General features: G+C 38.0%; 1 protein-coding gene across 4 annotated transcripts in view; it reads left to right on the top strand.

Annotated features, from left to right (window-relative positions):
- LOC150089519 (glucose transporter type 1-like) overlaps positions 1 to 20,529 on the top strand; it is a 1,237,972-nt gene that overhangs the window by 823,047 nt on the left and 394,396 nt on the right. The window lies entirely within an intron of this gene.

Below are 20,529 nucleotides of genomic sequence, written 5' to 3'. Positions count from 1 at the left end.
AGTCGACATCACTGGACAGTGCAGTATCGAGTCAGTTTGGTGTGACATAAGCATTGGGAAATCAAAACTAGCATTAGCATTAGTAGAGGCATTTGATGCAAGAAAACAAGCTTATGCAGCATCAGCCAAAAAAAAAAAAAAAAAAAAAACCACTTCCACTTCACCCCTCTGTTCATTCGAAATACCTGTCCAGCTGAGCCTTAAACTTATTTAGGCTATCAACTTCCACGACAGGGGATGGAAGTCTGTTCCACCAACCAACCACCCTCTGGCTAAAGGCAAATTTTCGCACGTGTATCCTACATCTGTCTTTCCTCAATTTGAATTTATGCCCTCTCAGGTGATTATTCTGAACGAGAGGAAGAATCCCATCAGCATTGAGCATGCTCAAACCATTCAAGGCTTTATACACACCTCTATCAGATCACCTCGCTGGTGCCTAGTCTCCAGACTCTGTAATTTGCAAAACTTAAGCCTTTCTTCGGAAGAGCACCCCTTTGTTCCATTCACTAATCTTGTTGCCCTTCTCTGTACTAGTTCAAGCAGCTCTACATCTTTCTTGAAATGAGGCCTCCAGACCTGTATACAGTACTCTAGGTGTGGCCTGACCATTGCCTTGTACAAGGGAATAATCACCTCCTTATCCCTGCTAGAAAAATTCCTATATATATCATTGACAGTACACCATGAGCTACCCTTGCAGCCCATCTGCACTGCTCAGAGAACTTCATATCTGCCTGCACAACCACTCCCAGGTCCCTTTCATCCTCTACCACTGTCAGTGTAGTACCACAGAATTGATACGTTGCCCTGGGGTTTGCTGTTTCCCATGTGTAGTACTTTGCATTTGTCAATGTTAAACTTCATTTGCCACCTCTCAGCCCATCTGCTCAACCTTTCCAGATCCTGTTGCAGCAGCATAGTGTCAGTAGTGTCCTTGACAAGCCTGTCTACCTTTGTATCTTCTGCAGACTTCGACATTAAGCTTGATATACCATCATCAATATCATTTATAAATACAGAAAACAATAATGGACCCAACACTGAGCCCTGAGAGACTCCACTAATAACATTAGTCTATGACGAGTAGTGTCCATTGATTACCACTCTCTGTCTTCTCCCCCTCAGCCACCCCTTTATCCACAGCAGCAATTTGCCTCCAATGTCACACTGCTCCAATTTGTGCAGCAGTCTACCATGTGCAACAGTATCAAAAGCCTTTCTAAGATCCAAGTATATAATATAAAAGTTATTCCCTGCATCCAGTTCCTTTGTGACTGCATCATAATATCCAATCAAATTGGTCAGGCAAGACTTCCCCTTAACAAAGCCATGCTGTGTCCGAGCTATAACTGAAGTCTTGTCTAAATGATCTTGCAGTGCTTCTTTAACTAGTGCCTCTATTAATTTTCCTGGAACAGAAATTATACTCACCGGTCTATAATTACTTGTGTCAGCCTTTGATCCTCCTTTGTGAATTGGGGTCACATTTGCACATCTCCAGTCTGTGGGTACCTCCCCTGAGTCCAAGGAAGCTCTCATAATTATGGCTAAGGGTTTGCTTACTTCCTCTGCTGCCTCCTTTAATATAACTGGATAGATCCCATCCACCCCGGGTGCGTTTCTTGTGTTTATCTTCAACAATTTCTCCTCCACTTTACTCTCAGTTATTACAAGATTCTCTAGATAACTGCTAGAGTTGAATACACCTCTGGCATTCCCCCTCGTGAAATAACTCCTCATATGTCAATGTTGATGCAAAATATTCATTTAGTTTGTTAGCTACCTGAGCCGGATCATCAACAGTTGACCCATCGATATCAAGTGGACCAATCTGATTCATCCCCTTCCTTCTAGTGTTTACATAAGTAATGAACTCTTTGCTGTTTTTCTTTGCATCCCTTGCCAAAGATTTCTCGTAATCTGCCTTTGCCTGTCTAACCTCCTTTGTAACTTGGTTACAGATCAACTTGTATCTATCATAGGCTTCTGTGTCATGTGTTAATTTGTATGTATCCCATGCATGTTTCTTCTCTGCCATATGCCTCATCAGTTCATCTGACATCCATTTAGGCCTAAACTTGAACAATATTTCTTGTTGGTATGTAAAGCCTAGTAGCTTCCAAGATAAGTTCTTTGAATGCTTCCCATTTTGCATTTGCTGTTGGTAACATCATCAGTTGGTCCCACTGTATAGAATTTAAATACTGTCTCAGTCCATCGTAGTCGCCTTTACGAAAGCAATAACCCTTCCCTTTACACCTAATGGTAGTTACCTCTTTGAGTAAATCCCACTTCAGCACACTGTGATCACTGCCACCTAGTGGTCCATTTATCTGCAGATTCTTAATGCATGAAGAATCACTGCTGATAATCAAGTCAAGAGTATTCCTCCTTCTAGGTACCTCCCGAACATGCTGATGTAGAAAACAATCATCCAATAAATCCACAAAAGCCTTGCTAGTGTGTGAGTGACCATCCCCTAAATTCCAGTCAATATCTGGGAAATTAAAATCTCCCATTATAAGACTCTCTAATTTACTGGCTCACTCTATTTCCCTGTACAGTTTCTTATTATACTCATCAGAGTCATTAGGCCAATAGCACAATCCTACTCTCACACACTAGCAAGGCTTTTGTGGATTTATTGGATGATTGTTTTCTACATCAGCATGTTCAGGAGGCAACTAGAGGGAGTAATACTCTTGATTTGATTATCAGTAGTGATTCTTCATGCATTAAGAATCTGCAGATAAAGGAACCACTAGATGGCAGTGATCACAGTGTGCTGAAATAGGATTTACTCAAAGAGGTAACTACCATCAGGAGTTGTAAAGTTGACTACGATGGTCTGAGACAGTATTTAAATTCTATACAGTGGGACCAACTGATGTTACCAACTGAATGAATATTTTGCACCAACAGCAAATTCAAAATGGGAAGCATTGAAAGAACTTATCTTGGAAGCTACTAGGCTTTACATACCAACTAAGAAATATTTTTTAAGGTTTATGCCTAAATGGATGTCAGATGAACTAATGAGACATATGGCAGAGAATAAAAATGCATGGGATACATATAAATTAACATATGACACCAGAAGCCTATGATAGATATAATCTGATCTGTAACCAAGTTACAAAGGAGATTAGGCAGGCAAAGCCAGATTATGAGAAATCTTTGGCAAAGGATGCAAAGAAAAACAGCAAAGATTTCTTTACTTATGTAAACTCTAGAAGTAAAGGGATTACTCAGATTGGTCCACTTAATGGTTCAACTGTTGATGATCCTGCTCAGGTAGCTAACAAACTGAATGAATATTTTGCATCGACATTCACACATGAGGAGTTATTCAGCGAGGGGAATGCCAGAGGTGTATTCAACTCTGGCAGTAAGCTAGAGAATCTTGTAATAACTGAGAGTAAAGTGGAGGAGAAATTGTTGAAGATAAACACAAGAAAGGCACCTGTGGTGGATGGGATCTATCCAGTTATATTAAAGGAGGCAGCAAAGGAAGTAAACAAACCCTTAGTCATAATTATGAGAGCTTCCTTTGACTCAGGGGATGTACCCATAGACTGGAGATGTGCAAATCTGACCCCAATTCATAAAGGAGGATCAAAGGGCAACACAAGTAATTATAGACCTGTGAGTTTAACTTCTGTTCCAGAAAAATTAATGGCGACACTGGTTAAAGAAGCACTGCAGGATCATCTAGACAAGACTTCAATTATAGCTCGAACACAGTATGGGTTTGTTAAGGGAAAGTCTTGCCTGACCAATTTGATTGGATACTATGATGCAGTAACAAAAGAACTGGAGGCAAGAAATAACTTTGATATTATATATTTGGATCTTAGAAAGACTTTTGATACTGTTGCACATGGAAGACTGCTGCACAAATTTGAGCAGCATTGGAGGCAAATTGGAGCAGCATCTCCCCCTCAACCACCACCCCTTTATCCATAGCAGCATTGCTGCTATGGATAAAGGGGTGGTGGTTGAGGGGGAGAAGACAGAGAGTGGTAATCAATGGACACTGCTCATTGTTGACTAATGTTATTAGTGGAGTCCCTCAGGGTTCAGTGTTGGGTCCATTATTGTTTTCTGTATTTATAAGTGATATTGATTATGTTATATCAAGCTTCATGTCCAAGTTTGCAGACAATACGAAGGTTGGCAGAGTTGTTAAGGGCACTACTGACACTATGCTGCTGTAACAGGATCTGGAAAGGTTGAGCAGATGGGATTTGAGGTGGCAAATGAAGTTTAACATTGACAAATGTAAAGTACTACATATTGGAAACAGCAACCCCAGAGCAACGTATCAACTCTGTGGTACTATGCTGACACTGGTAGAGAATGAAAAGGACCTGGGGGTAATTGTGCAGGCAGATATGAAGTTCTCTGAGCAGTGCAGATGGGCTGCAAGAGTAGCTCATTGTGTCTTGTCAATGATATACAGGAATTTTTCTAGCAGGGATAAGGAGGTGATTATTCCCTTGTATAAGGCAATGGTCAGGCAACACCTTGAGTACTCTGTACAGGTCTGGAGGCCTCATTTCAAGAAGGATGTAGAGCTGTTGGAACGAGTACAGAGAAGGGCAACAAAATTAGTGAAGGGAACAAATGGTTGCTCTTACGAAGAAAGGCTTACGTTTTGCAAATTCAAGGTCTGGAGAATAGGCACCGGTGAGGTTGGTTATTTGGTTTTTTGGAGCATTAGCAACTAAGGCCATATTGCTCTGGGAATATGCAGTGGTCATTCCCTGACCTTTCCGCATCCTCTGTGTTTGGTGATGGCGGGCGGGCTCGAACCCTGGTCTAATCAAGAAGCGTGTGCTACGCACTGTTGCTCCTTTCCACCTCGCTACAGTGGCGCTACTGACGAGGTGATCTGATAGAAGTGTATAAAGCCTTGAATGGTTTGATCATGCTCAATGCCGATGGGATTCTTCCTTTCGCTGAGAATAATCACCTGAGAGGGCATAAATTCAAATTGAGGAAAGACAGATGTTAGGATAGATGTGCCGAAGTTTGCCTTTAGCCAGCAGGTAGTTGGTTGGTGGAACAGACTTCCATCCCTTGTTGTGGAAGTTGATAGCCTAAATAAATTTAAGGCTCAGCTGGACAGGTATTTCAAACGAACAGAGGGGTGAAATGGAAGTTTTTTTTTTTTTTTTGGCTGATGCTGCATAAGTTTGCTTTCTTGCATCATATGCCTTTACTAATGTTAATGCTAACACAGCACGTATAAAATTGCAACTAAAACGATACATGCGTGACATACAGAGTAGCAAGTTTTTGAAAATTTTTAAAAAATAAATAAAAAATAGAATTGAAAAGAAGATTCTGAAAATTTATTCATGTTTTTTAAATGATTGAAGATTCCATGGAAGGAGAAACACATTTCACCATAATAACGTAAAAACCCACAGAATTCCAGCAATCAATACTATTGCAAATGCAGTAAGATCGGGTTTACTTCCCCTTTATAATGAAGTGCACTAACAGAAAAGCCCAATAAACTAGAAACTGCAAATTGTTTTATGGTCATCACCTCCAGAAATATCACAAAGGTGTTCAGAATTGATTGTTATAACCGAGCATATGATAATGATGAAAGTATTGTGCATTTTAATGATTTAAATTAGTTTCTGAAATCTGATTCTATAAAGCCAGTGATTCTACTAACCAATAACCATCTTAAGAGTTGTCTACTTGGTGCTTCCGTAGCCAGGTGGGAAGGAGCAGCAGTGCGTAGCACACACTTCTTGATTAGACAGAGGTTCGAGCCCGTCACCACCAAATACGGAGGATGCGGAAAGGTCAGGGAATGATCACCGCATATCTCGGAGGAATATGGCCTTAGTTGCTAATGCTCCTAAAAACCAAATAACAAACAACAAACAGGTGTCTACTTATTTAACTTTATGACTGTCTCCAACCAGACCATCCTTCCTCTCAGCCAGTAGCAGCCTTTGTAAACTTGTTGGCCACTGTGTTTTATTTTTGCATCCTTTAGTTGAAGTGATTTTTTGTGTTGGTGCTTTAATCAATATGTTAGTTTTAATAAATTTTTTTAATCAATATGTACAATTTTCATTAAAAAAATCACCTTTAAGAGAAATAACTAGCTTAGTTATACAGGGTGTCTCAAAAATATTGGTACAAACGTTTAGGGGAGGTAGGTAACACCTAAAGGAATGTAAATCGCATAGGAACCCATAACTGGAAACGTCACGGGAAAGTAGTAGCAGAGGCACAAAAAGTAGAAATGACACAAGTCAGTAAATAGTGGCAAACATTTATTTGACATAATATTAACAGTGGAGTACGAGATGGATGCATTTCATGATGTTACAACAGATGCTCGAAGGTTCCACCATGAGACACGATGCATGCGTGACACCGACGCAGCATGGATTGGTGGACATGGTCGAACACACCTGGAGTTTCTTTGACAGTAGCAGCAGCGCAGACGAGTCTCACCACGAAATCCATTTCCTTCTCCACAGGCGATTCATACATGATAGATTTGAGGGCTTCCCCCCCCCACAGAAAGAAATCAAGGCTTGATAAATCAGGTGAGCGTGGGGGCCAGGCAACGGGTCCACCACGGCCAATCCATTGGTGCCCAAAACGCCTGATCAAATGGTCATGAACGCACCTTCCATAATGGGCAGGCACCCCATCATGTTGAAACCAAATGTTGCATCTCACATTTGCTGAAACATCATCAAGTAACTCTTGTAGAACTTGTTCAAGAAAGATCCGATATTTAGCGGAGTTCATGTGGGACGGTAACCGGTATGGGCCGACTAAGCAGTCACCAACCATACCTGCCGACACATTTATTGCGAAGCGATGTTGTGTTGCATGGAGGCGCACACTGTGTGGGTTGTCGTGAGCCCACACATGAGCATTGTGCTGATTGAATAAGCCTTCCCGAGTGAAATAAGCCTCATCCGTGAACAACACATAGGCTGGAAAATTCAAGTCTTGTTGAACACTTTCTTGGAGAAACCACTGCACAAAAGCCACACGTGCAGGATGAACTTGGGGGAGCAGTAACTGAACCCTTTGGAGATGAAAGGGGTGTAAGGAATCGTCCTGCCAGACATGCTGTACACTGCAATGAGACACTCCTAAGGCAGAGGCAACGGCACGTGTGCTGGTAGCAGGATTATTCTGGACGGCATTCAAAACACTTTCTTCTATGGCGGTAGTTCGAGTCGAACGTATTCTGTCCACACTACTCCAGTTTCCTCTAAATGACCCATAATCGCACAAATTTTGATGCACACACGCAAACAAACTGTGGTCCCATACATGTACCGGACCACACACAAACAAACAATGGTCTGGTACATGTCTGTCTGGGAAGCATTCTCAATAAATTCGTTGAGTGGCTCGTCCATTGCCCTCTGCTAATCCATACACTTTGAAATGCTCTAACATGGTTAGAGATTTCAAACCTCGCATAACAAAGTATTTTTGAGCATTTTTGTGGAGAAAACCCTACCATTATTGTTGGATGCAATTTTTCAACATTTCCATTCTTTTTTTTTTTGCGAATCACCGCTGTTGACTCGCTAGTCATTATGAAAAAAAAATTATTGGGAAATACCTGCCAGCTCACAGTTCTTATATTGATGCATGCTCTTCGTGCGGCGACTACTGCTTGAATGAGTAAACCAAAAATTTTCCCTCTTGTGAACTGATGAACAGCGCCATCTACCGACTTATAGTGACATTTCCGGTTATGGGTTCCTATGCGATTCACATTCCTTTAGATGTTACCTACCTCCCCTAAACGTTTGTACCAATAATTTTTAGACATCCTGTATAGGGAAAAATTCAACTACCTAACAAAAAAAAAGTCAAAGCATTGTCAAAAAGATGTGAAATATGAAATGATTCAAAAAAATGCGAAATACGAAATGATTAAAAAAAAATGCAAAATGCACCTATTTGAAAATTTATGAGTTTTATATATATACAGTCAATCCCTATATAACCCAGTACTTCTACAACACAGTTTCGCTCTAACATGATAAATTGCAGAAATCCTCGCACAACATGGTACTTATATAACAGGTTTCGCTCTAACATGGTTAGAGATTTCAAACCTCACATAACAAAGTAGTTTTGAGCATTTTTGTGGAGAAAACCCTACTATTTTTGTTGGATGCAATTTTTCAACATTTCCATTCTTTTTTTTTTGCAAATCACCGCTGTTGACTCGCTAGTCATTATGAAAAAAAAAATTATTGGGAAATACCTGTATTTTATTTTTTTTGTAAATCCTCATGTTAGCTGCTGTGTGCTTTTGAACTTGTGCTTGTTTGAGACTACCAAAAAAAAAAAAAAAAAAAGTGACTTCGAAGCATTACTAAACTTTGTTCTTATGAACCATATTGAAATAATTTCTTTGTTGTGAATCAAATTGCAGTCCTAAATTACGCCTAAGGAACTAAGGCATAATTTGGGTAACTGCTGATTTATTAAAGAATGGTTTCTAAATTGTTTTGTGTCAACTGTGGAAAACTATTTAACGTGGATAAATCGAGTAAAAGTTTTATTACTATTGGATAATGCTCCAGGCCACCCAAATGATTTAAGTCATTGAAAATGTTGAAGTACTGTTCCTACCGCCTAATACAACTTCTTTAATTCATCCATCAGATCAAGGCATTATATCTACTGTTAAAACTCATTACATCAGAAAATTTACAATGGATTTTGGAAAAAATTTATTCCAAATCAATTGAAGTGATGGAGGCATGGAAACATTTCTCAATTGTCAACTGTATCGGAATCTTTATCGCTCAAAGAAATAAAACCATGAACATTAAAACCATGTTGGAAAAATATGTGGCCAGAGTCAGTTTGTTCAGGAAATATGGTCGAACCGGCCATGGAATCAGAAAATGGAATCAGTGCGATAGTAGATATTGCTAAGTTCGTAGGAGAAGGTTTTGATGATATGACTACTGAAGATGTTTAAGAATTATTGGTAGAAAAGAGGCTGATGAAGTGGATTTGGTGGAAATGGAATCGGAGATAAACCAAATCAATTCAGAGGATGATAGCGCAGATTAAAATTCTGAAGTTCCAAATTTTACACTAAAAAGCATACGAGAAGGCAAAAACTTAGCCAAGCAATTAGAATCTTATTTTCTGAATGGAGATCCTTCGACTGAGAGGAACACAAATTTCAAAAGGGAGCTTCAAAAATGCTTAGCTCCGTACCATGCGATATATACAGTTCTATCAAGCAAAAGCAAAACAAACCCAGATTACTGATATTTTTTTAAGAGAGCAGAAGATACAAGAAATCTAGATGCTGCAGTAGAAATTTCAGAATGTGAAGATATTCTGCAACAGAGAAAACGTTCTTATTTGATTGTGCTTAGCAGCAGTGAAGAGGCAAAAAATTAAATGAATGTACATTATCTGACATATGTTGTTGTTGTTATTTGGTTTTTAGGAGCATTAGCAGCTAAAGCCATATTGCTCCGGGGATATGCGGTGGTCATTCCCTGACCTTCCCACATCCTCCGTATTTGGTGGTCCCGAGCTCAAACTCTGGTCTAATCAAGAAGCGTGTGCTACGCACTGCTGCTCCTCCCCACATAGCTACTGAGGCTCCATCTAACATATGTATCACAGTTTGTAAGACGTTTGTTCAGTTATTACTATTTTCAATAAAAATTAAGTTTCTCATAGTTATAAACTGGCGTATTTTTCTAGCTTTTGGAAAGTACCCCCCCCCCCACCTTTTGTACTGTTTCTTAGTCCCATATAACACGAGTTTTGCACTACACAAGATTTTATGGGAACCTAACTACAGTGTTATATGGGGATTATATGTATATAAATTTATTTATTTTTTTCTGAAGAAAACAAGGCACACACACACCGGTGATGAAGGGAAATTTTAGAACATATAAATGACAAACATAATTTCAAAATATAATTTATTGGAAAAAAAATTCACTGGTTTAGTTGAGTAGGATTTAAAATTTGAGTCATCTGTTATAAAGGAGTGACCTTAGAGAAGACAGTGCCCAGGAAAAGTGGCCTCTAAAGTACCCATCATCCACAGAAATATACCATATTTTATATATTTATACCATAAATATAAAAAAAAAGCCTTGAGAAAATAATTATATAAGCCATAAGAGAATAAAATTGAACGACCATAAAAACAATGAAACATCAACAGAAATTTGCATCAATTTTTCTCCCATATTGATATATGGGAGAAAAATTTTGATATATGGTAGAGAATATACAATACATAACAGGTTATTAGTTTACCTATTACCATCAAAGAATGTAAAAAAAAATGTTGACTAATATTATTATATACAGTAGAATCTCATAAATTTGGAATCCTTGGGGAAATAGCACATTCCAAATTTTTGAAAATTAAACTTTTTGAAAGTTATGCATGTAGTTTAAGTATTCAGGAGTAATTCATTATTTTTATTAGATAATACAGTAACTCTGATCCTTATGATCTCCACAGAATAATAGTAACCAGGATTAAGTCAAAATATTAACCTCTCCTGCCAGCTTGTTCAATGGGAAACGTACTATCCTAAGAAATAGAGATCATGGGTTTGAATTCTCACACTGGATGTTGTGATTTTCTTTTGTTGTGTTTTTAAAATAAGGTATAAATAATATGCTGTGTTTTTAGCAATTGAATCATCTTAAAAACTGAATACATACTTCTGTACTATTAAGTACTATACTTTGAGCTAGTATTGAATGTCTTACAAATGAATGATTTTATACATTGTAAATGCATAGTAGCAGTGAATATAGAACAGAAAGAAAGTGGCATGTGATATCATAAAAACTGCGATTTTACATATGGAAGTTAAAATGAAGTAAAGCATTGTACGATAGTATGGAAAAAGCTTTATTTAATTGATAATGTGTTATTGATTCAGATGACATCTAAGATGCAGACTGTCAAAATGTATTGCCCAACAGTGGTGAAAAGGATATTAATTTGGGGAGATGTAAGAATTTGGCTAAAAGGATGTAAAGATGAGGCTATATATCATATTGGTGAAAGAAGAAGGAATAGTATTTCAAGAGGGCAAATTCTGTATGTAAAGCAGGATGGGAAGAAAAAGAAGAAGAAAATAAAGAAAAAAATTCGCAAAGGTAGACGCTACCTCAGTATTGTTATTGATTTGTGATGAATTCTGATGAAGGATTGAAAAATATTTTTTATGCTCTAAGAGAGATCAGGAACACATTTTAGAAATAGCAGAGCAATAGGATCTTTACTGAACAGAAAATTTTTGATTTCTTCAAAAAAAAAAAAAAAGGAAATACAATTTAGGAAGGATTGTGTACATGCAAGTAAATTTATAATTATTAATGTTTACATTAATCAAAGTTTATTATTTAAAAAATTGTATTATTTGTGTTAAGTTTGATTAGTATTCAATTTTTTTTTTTTTTTTTATGAAAACCCCAAACACGAAAGGTATCAAAATCTATAGTACTTAGTACCATGCATGGGTTGAAGGAGAAGTATGGGGGTAGGGGGATGCCGAAAACTTTGCTCTTGAGACTAAACATGGGTTTCACCACTTCAAGCCTCCAATAAGCAAAGTGGTGGTATTTCACCTGTTGATGAAAGTCATCTACCACCTATTTTGTTTTCAATATAAACATTTTCATTTTGTTTTCACCATATTTGTTTTCTAATACCATCTACATTAAAATGTGCTGCTGAATTTTGAATACATTTGCTTGTTTTTTCATAAAAACAAGCAAATGTATTCAAAGTCAGTTTTTTCATAAAAACAAGCAAATGTGCCTTGAAAATATTTGGTTATTCTCCACTTTATGGGTACACCTCCAGAGGAAGCGGCTTTTTATTGCTTGAATCTTTCCCGAAATACTGGCTTAAACTAACTTAACCTTCTTTCACTAGCCAAAAATAAAAGTCTGTTAAAAATTCCACACTTCTTTTGCTTGAATCCGTCCTGAATTTGGCCATGCCCACAACACGGTGACAGGTTATACCCATAATCTGGAGTTCAGCCAAATATTTTTATTCTTTTCTTTTTTATTCTATTTTTATATAGGTGACAGGTTCCTTTCACCTATTTGTTTGAATTACTCAGGTTTAATTGTACTTTAACAAATCGTTAAAAAAAATATATATATATACTTGTGAAAAGAGAACAGAATTTTAATTTTAAATTTTACGTTCATATATTAAGTAAATGGTTTCATAACAGTGACTGATATCAATAATAACATTTAAATTTTTATTTGGTTTCCTTATTTAGCAACAAACTGACTTCACTAAACATCCACGTGTTCTATTCCCCCCTCCCAACCCTAAACTCAAGTATGGATAAAAACAAATAGGTTTTGGGAATAAAACACAATGTTTGCATACCACTGCACTGATTCTGCACCATCACTGTGAAAGTTTAAAAAGTGATATTCCTCAAGTGAGAGGGAAAATATAAGAAGAGGGACTTGATCTTTCCATTTTATCTATTTTAAGTGAATTTCCTTTAGGCAGTTCTAATACATGACTTCATCCAGCATGGTATTAAGATTTGTGCTGGTATCTCTAGTCATCATTTCAAATCTGCAGTTACTAGTTGAGATTCGTTGACCCATTTTGGGATTGGGATTGCAGGTTTTTAATATTCAGAAATGTTCCTTTGTTTTGGTGCCTTTTTTTTTTTTTTTACTAATTCTACTGGTTGCACTTTTGGCACTTCTAAAATTTTCATGTAGTCTTTGATCTGGTCAAAGACTGCCTGTCAAAGTCCATAACAAATTATGTATTTATATGTTTATATTTAATATATAAGGACAATGAATTATTATAAATTTGCATTAGCAAAGGCACATGATGCAAGAAAGCAAGCTTATATAGCATCAGAAAAAAAAAAAAAAAACCCTTATTTCACTCATCCACCCACTACAAATATTTGTCACGTTCTGCCTTGAATCTATTTAAGCTATCAACTTCTACAATGACAGATGGAAGTTTCTTCCAGCAATCAACGACCCGCTGACTAAAGGCAAACTTCCGCGCAATCAGAGTGTCTTATAATGGGAGATTTTAATTTCCCAGATATTGACTGGAATTTGGGGGCTGGTTACTCACACACTAGCAGGGCTTTTGTGGATTTATTGGATGATTGTTTTCTACATCAGCATGTTCGGGAGGCAACTAGAGGGAGTAATACTCTTGATTTGATTATCAGCAGTGATTCTTCATGCATTAAGAATCTGCAGATAAATGAACCACTAGGTGGCAGTGATCACAGTGTGCTGAAGTGGGATTTACTCAAAGAGGTAACTACCATTAGGGGTAAAGGGAAGGGTTATTGCTTCCGTAAAGGCGACCACAATGGACTGAGACAGTATTTAAATTCTATACAGTGGGACCAACTGATGATGTTACCAACAGCAAATTCAAAATGGGAAGCATTCAAAGAACTTATCTTGGAAGCTACTAGGCTTTACATACCAACTAAGAAATATTGTTCAAGGTTTAGGCCAAAATGGATGTCAGATGAACTAATGAGGCATATGGCAGAGAAGAAAAATGCATGGGATACATACAAATTAACACATGACACAGAAGCCTATGATAGATACAAGTTGATATGCAACCAAGTTACAAAGGAGGTTAGGCAGGCGAAGGCAGATTACGAAAAATCCTTGGCAAGGGATGCAAAGAAAAACAGCAAAGAGTTCTTTACTTATGTAAACTCTAGAAGGAAGGGGATGAATCAGATTGGTCCACTTGATATTGATGGGTCAACTGTTGATGATCCTGCTCAGGTAGCTAACAAACTAAATGAATATTTTGCATCGACATTCACACATGAGGAGTTATTCAGCGAGGGGAATGCCAGAGGTGTATTCAACTCTAGCAGTAAGCTACAGAATCTTGAAATAACTGGGAGTAAAGTGGAGGAGAAACTGTTGAAGATAAACACAAGAAAGGCACCCGGTGTGGATGGGATCTATCCAGTTATATTAAAGGAGGCAGCAAAGGAAGTAAGCAAACCCTTAGCCATAATTATAAGAGCTTCCTTGGACTCAGGGAAGGTACCCATAGACTGGAAATGTGCAAATGTGACCCCAATTCACAAAGGAGGATCAAAGGCTGACACAAGTAATTATAGACCTGTGAGCTTAACTTCTGTTCCAGGAAAATTAATGGAGGCACTGGTTAAAGAAGCACTGCAGGATCATTTAGACAAGACTTCAGTTATAGCTCAGACACAGCATGGTTTTGTTAAGGGGAAGTCTTGCCTGACCAACTTGATTGGATACTATGATGCAGTCACAAAAGAACTGGATGCAGGGAATAACTTTGATATTATATACTTGGATCTTAGAAAGGCTTTTGATACTGTTGCACATGGAAGACTGCTACACAAATTGGAGCAGTGTGACATTGGAGGCAAATTGCTGCTATGGATAAAGGGGTGGTTGAGGGGGAGAAGACAGAGAGTGGTAATCAATGGACACTGCTCATCGTGGACTGATGTTATTAGTGGAGTCCCTCAGGGCTCAGTGTTGGGTCCATTATTGTTTTCTGTATTTATAAATGATATTGATGATGGTATATCGGGCTTAATGTCCAAGTTTGCAGACGATACAAAGGTTGGCAGGGTTGTTAAGGACACTACTGACACTATGCTGCTGCAACAGGATCTGGAAAGGTTGAGCAGATGGGCTGAGAGGTGGCAAATGAAGTTTAACATTGACAAATGTAAAGTACTACACATGGGAAACAGCAACCCCAGAGCAACGTATCAACTCTGTGGTACTACACTGACAGTGGTAGAGAATGAAAGGGACTTGGGGGTGGTTGTGCAGGCAGATATGAAGTTCTCTGAGCAGTGCAGACGGGCTGAAGAGTAGCTCATGGAGTATTGTCAATGATATACAGGAATTTTTCCAGCAGGGATAAGGAGGTGATTATTCCATTGTATAAGGCAATGGTCAGGCCACACCTAGAGTACTGTATACAGGTCTGGAGGCCTCATTTCAAGAAGGATGTAGAGCTGCTGGAACGAGTACAGAGAAGGGCAACAAGATTAGTGAATGGAACAAAGGGGTGCTCTTCCGAAGAAAGGCTTAAGTTTTGCAAATTACAGTGTCTGGAGACTAGGCACCAGCGAGGTGATCTGATAGAGGTGTATAAAGCCTTGAATGGTTTAAGCATGCTCAATGCTGATGGGATTCTTCCTCTAGCTCAGAAAAATCACATGAGAGGGCATAAATTCAAATTGAGGAAAGACAGATGTAGGATAGACGTGCGGAAATTTGCCTTTAGCCAGCGGGTTGTTGGTTGGTGGAACAGACTTCCATCCCTTGTGGTGGAGGTTGATAGCCTAAATAAGTTTAAGGCTCAGCTGGACAGGTATTTTGTACGAACAGAGGGGTGAAGTGGAAGTGGGTTTTTTTTTTTTTTTTTTGGCTGATGCTGCATAAGCTTGCTTTCTTGCATCAAATGCCTCTACTAATGCTAATGCTAATGCTAACATCTGTCCTACAACCGGCTTTCCTCAATTTGAATTTATGCCGTCTCAGGTGATTATTTTGAGCAAGAGGAAGTATCCCGTCCACATTGAGCATGCTAAAACCATTCAAGGCTTTATACACCTGAATCAGATCATCTCGCAGGTGCCTAGTCTCCAGACACTGTAATTTTCAAAACTTAAGCCTTTCTTCGTAAGAGCAACCCTTTGTTCCATTCACTAATCTTGTTGCCCTTCTCTGTACTTGTTCCAACAGCTCTACATCCTTCTTAACATGAAGCCTCCAGACCTGTATATAGTACTCAAGGTTTGGCCTGACCATTGCCTTATACAAGGGGATAATCACCTCCTTATCCCTGCTAGAAAAATTCCTGTATATCATTGACAAGACACTAAGAGCTACTCTTGCAGACCGTCTGCACTGCTCAGAAAACTTCATATCTGCCTGCACAATTACCCCCAGGTCCTTTTCATTCTCTACCACTGTCAGTGTGGTACCACAGAGTTGATACGTTACTCTGGGATTACTGCTTCCCATGGTAGTACTTTACATTTGTCAATGTTCAACTTCATTTGCCACCTCTCAGCCTATCTGCTCAACTTTTCTAGATCCTGTTGCAGCAGTGTACTGTCATTAACAACCCTGCCAACCTTCGTATCGTCTGCAAACTTGGACAGTAAGCCTTATATACCATCATCAGTATCATTTATAAATACAGAAAACAACAATGGACCCAACACTGAACCCTGAGGGACCCAATAATAACATTTGTCCACGAAGAGTAATGTCCATTGATTACCACTCTCTGTATTCTCTCACTCAACCATCACTTTATCCATAGCAGCAATTTGCCTCCAATGCCACACTGCTCCAATTTGTGCAGCAGTCTTCCATGTGCAACAGTATCAAAGGCTTTTCTAAGATCCAAATATATGATATCAAAGTTCTTCTTTGCATCCAGTTCTTTGTGACTACATCATAGCCAATCAGATTAGTCAGACAAGACTGCCCCTTAACAAACCCATGCTGTGTCCGAGCTATAACTGAAGTCTTGTCTAGATGATCTTGCAATGCTTCTTTAACCAGTGCCTCCGTTAATTTTTCTAGAACAGAAATTAAACTAACAGATCTGTAATTACCTGTGTCTCCCTTTGATCCGCCTTTGTGGATTGGGGTCACATTTGCACATCTCCAGTCCATGGGTACCTCCCCTGAGTCCAAGGAAGCTCTCATAAATATGGCTAAGGGTTTGCTTACTTCCGTTGCTGCCTCCTATGTTATAACTGGATAGATTCCATCCACCCCAGGTGCCTTTCTTTTGTTTATCTTCAACAATTTCTCCTCCACTTTCCTCTCAGTTATTACAAAATCATCTAGCTCACTGCCAGAGTTTAGTTTACCTCTGGCATTCCCCTCCCTGAATACCTCCTCATGTGTGAATGTCAATGCAAAATATTCATTTAGTTTGGTAGCTACCTGAGCAGGATCATCAACAGTTGAACCATCGATATCAAGTGGACCAATCTGATTCATCTGCTTTCTTCTAGAATTTACATAAGTTAAGAAATCTTAGCTGTTTTTCTTTGCATCCTTTGCCAAAGATTTCTCGTAATCTGCCTTCACCTGCCTAACCTCCTCTGTAACTTGGTTATAGACCAGCTTATATCTATCATAGGCTTCTGTGTCACATGTTAATTTATGTATTCCATTCATTTTTCTTCTCTGTCACATGTCTAATTAGTTAATTAGTTCATCTGATATTCATTTATGCCTAAATCTTGAAGAATATTTCTTTGTTGGTATGAAAAGCCTAGTAGCTTCCAAGATTAATTCTTTGAATGCTTCCCATTTTGAATTTGCTGTTAGTAACATCATCAGTTGGTTCCACTGTATAGAATTTAAATACTGTCTCAGACCACCATAGTCACCTTTAGAAAGCAAAAAGCCTTCCCCTTACCCTTGATGGTAGTTACCTCTTTGAGTAAATCTCACTTCAGCACACTGTGATCACTGCCACCTAGTGGTTCCTTTATCTGTAGATTCTTGATGCATGAAGAATCCCTACTTATAATCAGATCAAGAGTATTACTCCCTCTAGTTGCCTCCTGAACATGCTGCTATAGAAAGCAATCATCCAATAAATCCACAAAAGCCTTGCTAGTGTGCGAGTGACCAAACCACAAATTCCAGTCAATATCCGGGAAATTAAAATCCCCCATTATAAGACACTCTAATTTACTGGCTCACTCTATTTCTCTGCACAATTGCTCATTATACTCATCAGATTCATTAGGCCTATAACACACACCTACTCTCATTTTTCCTTTCCCTGTGCTTATGTCACACCAAACAGACTCAACATTGCATTGTCCACTCATATCAGTTGGATGCACTTTTTTATATGTTTCTTAAATAATAGCATAACCCTTTCTCCCTTCCTGTCCTGTTTGTCCTTTCGGTATACATTGTACTCCCCAAATTCCAGTTTTGCACTGGTTATGTCTGTGTGACACGTCCCTGATATCCCAACAATATCTGCCTTTGATGTCTTGATTAGCACTTCAAGCTCATCGAATTTATTAACTATACTCCTAGCATTGGTGTAGATGCATGTATACATGCATCTGTTACTACTCTTAGTTACCCTAACACAGCCCATGTATTTACTTGTTCCACTATGACTCCCAGCAGTCCTGGAAATTCCCATTGCCTTGCTTTCCAGGCTGCTGCTCAATTGCATTTCAATAGAAGTAGTGGAAGAAGCACTTTTACCTCTGCCAGCAGCTACTGTTAATCTATTAGTCCATGTATCCCCTAAGTTAGCAGTTTTCCGACCCACCTAACTCTGCCTTGATAGCATCAGCAAATATTCTTGCATCCTTTCTATTTAAGTGTATCCCATCCGTGTTGAAGCAGTCTCTCCTGTTAACAAGCACAGACCAGTCTGAGAAAAATTCTACCCCTTGAGCTTTTCACAATCTCTACCCCCAGGTCAAATCGCTCGACAAGACTCTCATCATATACTCCCTCCTATCGTGTCTGGGCAGAATTGCAGACACTTTCAAATTCAACCCTAACTCATGCCTTTTTTTCAGCATTGTCTTGTACTTGTTAAGTAATTCTGCCGGTCTCATACTCTTAATATCATTAGTGCCAATGTGTGCAACAATATCACCCTTTGTGCCCTTAAAGGATGATATCTGCCCTACAACGTCATCAACCTTTGCCCCTGGCAGACATACCCTGGTCATGTTCCATCTATCCTTTTTGCACAGTATGTTCCCCGTTTCCCTGACAATAGAGTCACCTACAACAACTAGTTCCTTTGGAACCAGGGCATTCTGGCTTGGGGGTTGTGTGATGTTCAAGTGCAAGCTCTGGCATTGATGTGGGCAGCTTAGAGCTTGATGGGCTCCCTCTATTTAAATCCTTTCAGGGCATCCACCCTGTCCGTCAAGCTCTCATATAAGCCCATAACAATGCTGAGTTGGCACCTGATTTCCTGGCACTCCTTACATCGCGCACACACAAAGATATTCCCTTTGGCAATATCATGTCCCATTCCTGATTGATCCACAAATATCAAGCAAGCAGTGCATTTCAATAGACTTGTGATTCAGAGGACAACTCCCCCCCCCCAGTTCTTCCCTGATTCACAGCACTTCCACTAGTTTGAGCCTTTTGCTTTGCTGCTCTGGTCTGAGTCATGATTTCTATTCAAGTTCGATAAAATTTTAATACAAAATATAACTCTTTTGCCAATTGGAATATAACCTATATCCCAATGCAGTTATAACACTATATATATATATATATATATATATATATATACATAACATATATATAACATATATATATAACACTAAATATATATATATATGTATGTATTTTGGTATCGTATATTATCTACAAGTTACGTTATATGACTTTCTTATCCTTTGTCAACCTATATGTATTAATTTATGGTGTTACGTTTGTAATAACTAGGTCGCTATATTTATTTAGTGAAAAAAAAGTACAATTCAATTGACAATGAAATTTAATGAGATGAATAAATTTTACTGATTAGTTGATACTACTATATTCGCTATCTAGTTTTCTGTTAAACCTTATGCTAGCACACGTATAGTATAACAACGATGGCAAGTTACGAATGGTTAAACTACAGACACGAGGTATTATTTACTTTCCAAATCATGCTATCTAAATTCATAATAAACCATGGAGCTTGACTAGGTCTATAAGCTACTTATAGAAAATAATTTAATCTAACAGTTAAGTCAATAATACGGCTAAGTATAATTAAAAAGTTTTCGTTCACGGGAGCTGCAAAACCTGTTCATACGTGGATTTGATACCCTTACCGATACTAAGTAATAACCTACAAATCCCTATCAAAATTCAATTTAAACTAAAGTATTGTTACTAGGAATATAAAGTAACTCTAAAAAAGAAATTAATATGCCAATTTAAGTCAATAAAAAAGCAAAAATGCAAGAAAAAGTAATGTTATGGTCATTCCAATCCAAGAAATACAAGTCAATTTAGATGTAAATATTACTAAAGGTAAGTGATAGGCATTGTAAAGTTTTGAGATTTATTTGAATTGAAAATCAGGATTGATGATTTGATTTTATTTGATTTTTAATCAGTTAAATTTTATAAAATATTTTACATAGACAAAATAGACAGACCTTGAAAATTTTAATACACACTTCGTGGATATTAAGTTGCAAAAAAAAAAAAAAAAAAAAAAAAATTGATGATCAATTAGGAAATACATGTCAGTTTTAATCCTTAAAAATTCAAACACACAAAAAATCTCAGAAATGATGATGGGATATGTAACAGAGCAGTAAAATAATTTTGATATTTGAATACTTCAGAATCAGTACTCCCTCATTGCATTAAGTTGTGTGTCTACATTTTTGAGTTAAATTTCGTGCTTTAAATGATCAAATTAAT

This window comes from Mastigoproctus giganteus, chromosome 2, assembly GCF_048544385.1.
Source record: "Mastigoproctus giganteus isolate SK-2022 chromosome 2, ASM4854438v1, whole genome shotgun sequence".
Classification (NCBI taxonomy): Eukaryota; Metazoa; Arthropoda; class Arachnida; order Uropygi; family Thelyphonidae; genus Mastigoproctus; species Mastigoproctus giganteus.
The sequence above is the reverse complement of the archived record's forward strand: the minus strand, read 5'-3'. Positions and strand labels throughout refer to the sequence as shown.